This window comes from Myodes glareolus, chromosome 11, assembly GCF_982192425.1.
Source record: "Myodes glareolus chromosome 11, mMyoGla1.1, whole genome shotgun sequence".
Classification (NCBI taxonomy): Eukaryota; Metazoa; Chordata; class Mammalia; order Rodentia; family Cricetidae; genus Myodes; species Myodes glareolus.
In genome coordinates this window covers 19,863,527-19,869,526 of record NC_142036.1, presented here as the reverse complement: position 1 = coordinate 19,869,526, position 6,000 = coordinate 19,863,527, and positions in this window count along the sequence as shown.

The window sequence follows — 6,000 nt, the reverse complement described above, 5'->3', positions numbered from 1 at the left end:
CTCTATCCCTCCACCCACTTACCCATCCACCCATCCACTCATCTACCCGTACATGTATAAATATATCCATCTAATCATTCATCCATTCACCCGCCCCAGAGGTCACAGGAGCAAGCCAGTCCTCATTCAGCACCTCAGCTGCTCACATGTAGCATGAATTTTCCCTTCATTTACTAGCTCTATTATGTGCCCATAGAGCTTAGTAGTTCCTGAGTCAACTGTTTGCCCTTCAACCCTCACTTACTACTCTCTATGGGTAACTTGGTTGCCAATACAATTCCACTGTCCTTGGGTTTTTGGTTTATCAAGAGAGACGGTTCTTATGCCTGACTCAGCTGTTGGCATCGAGCAATGTGCTTTACTAGATGTGAAGTCCATGGTGAGTTACAGCAAAAGCCAGGTCATTACCTAAAGGTCCATCCACATGTCCCTTCCTCCCCATCACGCATCAGGTGTAAATTTCTCCCTGATCTCAAGGGCCAGAGGCATGAGACTGAATTATCACAGTGAGCCTGGGTGGGGTTGGGGAAGGTGATGGCAGAGGCAGTGGTAAGGAGGGACAGAAGAGAAAACAGAGACCTGCTTGAACATCGAGGAAGCAGGACTGGCTGTAGGTAGCTCACGGGTTAGAAATTAGGTCAGCTGGCTGAAGCCAGTACCCGTGCCTAGAGAAAGGATCAGCTGGATGAAGTCAGAACCCATGCCAGGAGATGGGGTCAGATGGATAAAGTCAGAACCCATGCCCAGAGATGGAGTCAGCTGGATAAAGTCAGAACCCATGCCCAGAGATGGAGTCAGCTGAATAAAGTCAGAACCCATGCCCAGAGATGGAGTCAGCTGGATGAAGTCAGAACTCATGCCTAGAGATGGAGTCAGCTGCTGAAGTCAGAAACCATGCCTGAAGTCAGCACCCATGCCTGAAGATGGGATCAGATGGATGAAGTCAGAACCCATGCCTGGAGATGGGGTCAGCTGCTGAAGTCAGAACCCATGCCTGGAGATGAGGTCAGGAGTGCCAGTTCTGATGTCAGTGAGGTTCATCTGACTTCAAATTATGAGAATGGATATGGAGCCTGGGATCCATTGGCTATTGTTATGCAGCAAATACCCACCTTAAACTAGATTTGTCTTAAAACAACAATCCACTTCTTCTATTAATGCTGCAAGAACCTCTGCCAAACTGGTCCAGGCTCAGATACCCTCTCCAGGCTTGCCCATGTGGTAGTGGTCATATGACAGCCAGGACTGAGTGGAACTGGTACAGAATACTCGTCACATATACCTGAGGTAGTTTATCTGTGGAGGGCATCTACCACTCACTGTGCAAAGGGCTAGTTTGGGCTTTTTACAAAATAGAACTTGGAGACATGCAAGGCAAGCATCCAACGGGCATTTAGTCCCAGTAGAGTATGCACTGACATGGTCTCTGAAGTATTGCAAGTCCCAAGCAGGGAAAGGACAAATACTTTCCTGCTTGGTTTACTGGCTTAACACATACATAGCCCCACGCTGGGGAAAAGGTTTAAATGTCAAAGTACTTGCCTTAGAAGCGAAAGGACCCCTGAGTTCAGATCCTTAGCATGAATTAAAAACTGGACATGTTGCTGGGTGGTTGTTGTGCACACGACTTGAATCCCAGCACTTGGGAGACAGAGGCAGGCTAATCTCTATGAGATTGAGACCAGCCCGGTTTACAAGAGCTAGTGCCAGCACAGGCTCCAAAGCTACACTGAGAAACCCTGTCTCGAAAAACAAAACAACAACAACAACAACAAAAAAAAACTGGACATGGCATGGCATGCATCTGTAACCGCAGTGCTGAAGGCAGAGATGGGGATCCCTGGAGCAACTTATCAGCAACGTATCCAAGTGTTCCAGGAAAGGCACTGGCTTAAAAAATAGAGTGTAAAGTGTTTGATGAAGATACTTGACATTGACCACTTGCCTCCACATGTATGCACACACAAGTATATGCTCACGTGCAGGCACGCACACACACACCACATGCGCACACATACACACACATAATGTATAACCCCAAATAACCCTCCTCACCACTGCAGCGACAACTCAATGACATGAAGCGTTGATGCAGACTTTGCCACCTCTCTCCACCCCAGTTGCTTCTGTTGTTTTTTTCTCAGGCGGAACTGAGTTTGTGCAGAATCTATGCCGGGTATGTCGGAATCCTGATTGCCATAGAAGAACCATTGACTGAATGTGTGAAGAGGTGAAAGAGCAGGCTAGCTCGGGGCATGGGGTACCTTAATAGTTACCCACAGACACCCATCTTCCCAACACCCTGGGAGAGGGAGAGCCTTGGGGGTCAAAGCTCTATGCATGTATGAATTGGAAGCACTAAAATAATGAACTCCAAGTATCTCCTAGTGTACAGAAGCAATGTGGCACCAAGCTGCACATACAGTAAAGACCGAATAAACCAGAGCATGGTGCTCACACAGGCCCTATGGAAAGACAGGATTCACACAGTGCCGTGTGAAAGCAGCCTCAGAGGAATCACCATCACCATGGCCTGGATATCACAGAGGGAGGTACAACTTCCAACAGCAGACAGCAACCCCTCAAGGCCAAGGGGATTAAAGAAGCAGGTCACAGCACTGGGCCCAGCCATCAAAACAATACCCCACGCAGCCTCAGCTTCAGGAGCCATGGGAGCCTGCGTTCACACTCCACAACCACCCTCCTGCACACACTGGGTCTTACCTTGTAGGGCTCAGAGCTGGCTGCACTGTAAGACCTTGGGGTGTGCATGCAGGGCTGCAGGAACTATGTAAGCTGTTTAGGGGAGTTGGTGCCAATAGGAAGCCACAGCCAAGTGGTTTAGGAAGCCAGGAGGCTCAGAACCCCTCAGGAGGAAGTCCTCTAGCTTCTTGAGGTCAGGAGTGGAGGTCATGGCTGTGGAGAGCTCTGAGCTGTTCTGGAAATTCAATGAGATCCGAAGGCTGTGGTTCAGACACCACACACATTCCATAATATGGGCTGTTGGGGGCTAGCAGCAGACATCTTAGATGTTGGATTAGCTACGTTTCTCATTATTTTGACAAAATATCTAATAAGACGTCATTTAAGGGGGGAAGGACTGATTTGGGGCTACAGAGAGAGGGTACAATCCATCATTGGAGATGTGGGAGAAAGCAAGGAACAGAATCAGAAGGGTGGATAGTCACATTGCAACCACAGGAAACAGGTAAAAGGAAGTGAGGCGGGGCTACAAAATCCCCAAGGCCTGACCCAGAGGACCTACTTCCTTCAAGAAGACTCCACCTCCTTGAAGTGGAGCCCCACCAACTGGGGCTCAAGTGCTTCAACACATGAGGCTAAGAAACTCACTCCCCAGGCAAACCACAACAGCCCTGCATCTGTGAGGAGTGTTTCTGTGGAAGATTCGGCTCCTCAGCTGCTATTGCAGGCTGTGTCAGAGGTGAGCATTCTCCATAATACCGGCTTCCCTTGTCTGTAATTTATCTAAGTATTTTAATTTTAAGTGTAAAATAGGGAAAATATTGTTTAAATCACAGTGCTGTCCCAGGAATCAAGTGAAACAGCGCATTGGAAAATAACAATTATTGTTTGTATGGACTTATCACTGAACCCTTTTAGCGATTATTGCAATTATTAATATTACCATTATTAATTCATAATCTCTCATGCAGCAGTTGTCCTCTGAAAGATGTTTGTGATGGTTCCCATAATTGAGGACAGAATGATATTCCAGGAATTAGAAGGTGCTTTGAGATCCTCTGGTAAATGAAGCCCTTTAGTAATTGGAACTCAGTCAGGTTTACATGGCTGGGAATATTGGAGTGCATTAAATTCCATAATGTTTCTGGTGTTGTTGCTTAACATTCTCGTGCTTGATCATAAAGCATTAAAACTCCTGGCCATTAGACGCAGGCACACTCTCCCATTACATGCCTTGCGAAACCTTCCTCTTCCGAACAAAGTTCCCTTGGAAAGACACATACTATTTCATTCGGAGTTTGGAGTTTTCCATTATGTCCGTGCTCCTATTCTTCTGACAGCCCTGGGGGCGGAGCCTAGGATCTCACAGATTCTAGCAAGCCATCTAGCACGGAGCTGTAGCCCCTGCTTTACCTACCTGGATCCGTCCTTGACAAGTGCCTATTATAAACACAGCAGAGGTGGCGAAAATAAATCTGCATTAATCTGTGTTGCAACAGCCTGGAGTCAACAGTAGGGAAGAGCTGGGGTGGCCAGTGAGTGTTCCCACACAGGTGTACGTATTGAACAGTGAGGACTGTACTGTCATTTCTTACGTCTCCTTGGACTTCCTGAGTCATCTCTCTCCCCCTCTCTCTCTCTCTTGTTTCAAGTTTGCATACAGATGGCCTGCTTAAAGTCCAGGCAGCCTTCGTTGGGCATGGGCGGCCCCATGCTAGTCTCTGTGGGGAGTCAGGGGAAGAAAGTGTGGCAGAGAATGCACGTGCCTAGGAGCTGCCTGGCCTTTGAGGGAATTTCAGTGAACCACCTCAAATAAAGGAGCACAGCAACGAGAAACCCCTCTCTGCTTCTAACTATTGGTGATAGAGTAGGGAGCTCCCGGAGAGGGGCCTCGTGGTCAAGACGTATTATTCTGTGGCCCACAGCCCGCCCAATCCTGTCATTTGTGGGTGATTGTGAATGGCCTGCATGAGCCAGCTGGTGCGTCCTTCATTGCTGTGGTTTTATGATCTTCCTGAGGTCTGAACGGCTTCTGAGTCACACCCAACTCCTGAGTGACCCCGTCCTCCCTAGGGTCTTTTCTGGAATCACCACCTTCCTCTTGAGCTCCCGGCAGTGCTGTAACTCACTAGGTCGCTGGGCATAGAAAGCCGCCCACCACATGTCAAGGCTCCTGAGAGAATTGCCTTACAAAACTCATAGGATAACTGTCTGAGAAATCTGAGTTTGAGCTACAGTGGTCCATTCATGGCCAGCAGCATGAGGTGACCCTTATCATGTCTCAGCTTCTTCATTTGTCCACCAATGTTGTGGAGTAATCTTTTTTTGTGCACTGTGGAGATGCGTTGCTCTGATTGGTTTAATAGAAGGCTAAACAGCCAAGAGCTAGGCAAAATTTTCAGGGCAGAGAGAATGTTGAGAAGAAGGTGGAGTCACCAGCCAGAGATAGAGGAAGCAGAACATGCAGGAGGAGAGGTAACAGCCGTGAGCCATAAGGCAGGATATAGATAAATAGATATGGGTTAATTTAAGTAATAAGAACTAGTTTGAAACAAGTTTAAACTGTAGGCCAAGCTTTCATAATTAATAAGAAGTCTCTGTTTCATTATTTGGGAGCTGGCTGGTGGGACAGAGAAAGACTCACTACAAATGGCACCCAACAGACTCATTACACACTAATGGCAAAACCACCCAGGGGGCAGGACAACTGTGGGAGCCGGTGGGGTGAGACAAGCAGAGAGTCTGTCATACAGAAGGTTCTGGGAAATGTGAGTGGCTTCTTCTCATCCTCCTCATAGCAACGACCAGCTCAAGCCATGGAGAACTGCACGTGTCATTTCTTTCCGTGAGGTAGGAAAAATGTTGACTCCAATGTTCTTGGACCCTGAAGAGTCTTTTCCTCCATTACCTTCAGTATTCTTATTTGGACGTAAGATGTCTTTCTCAACCTCATATGCTTGAGTCCTTGGTCCCCAGCTGATGGTACTGTTTGGGGAGGTGGTTGGACCATTAGGAGGTGGGTTCCAGCTAGAGGAACCTCTTTGGAGGACAGTCCTTGAAGACTGTGGCCTAGCCTGCTTCTGACACAGTCACCCTCTTCCTGAGTGTAAGACAACGTGATCAGCTGCCTCTTGATCCGACGGCCATGGCAACAAACTGAATGTCCTCAGACTGGGAGCCAAAGCAGACCCTTTCTCCCTCAAGTTGTTTCTTGTCCAGTATTTGAGTGTGCAGAAGCAGTTAATACACCCACACAGTTTCTTACAGTTGAACATCTACAAGTTGCTGGGAATTGCC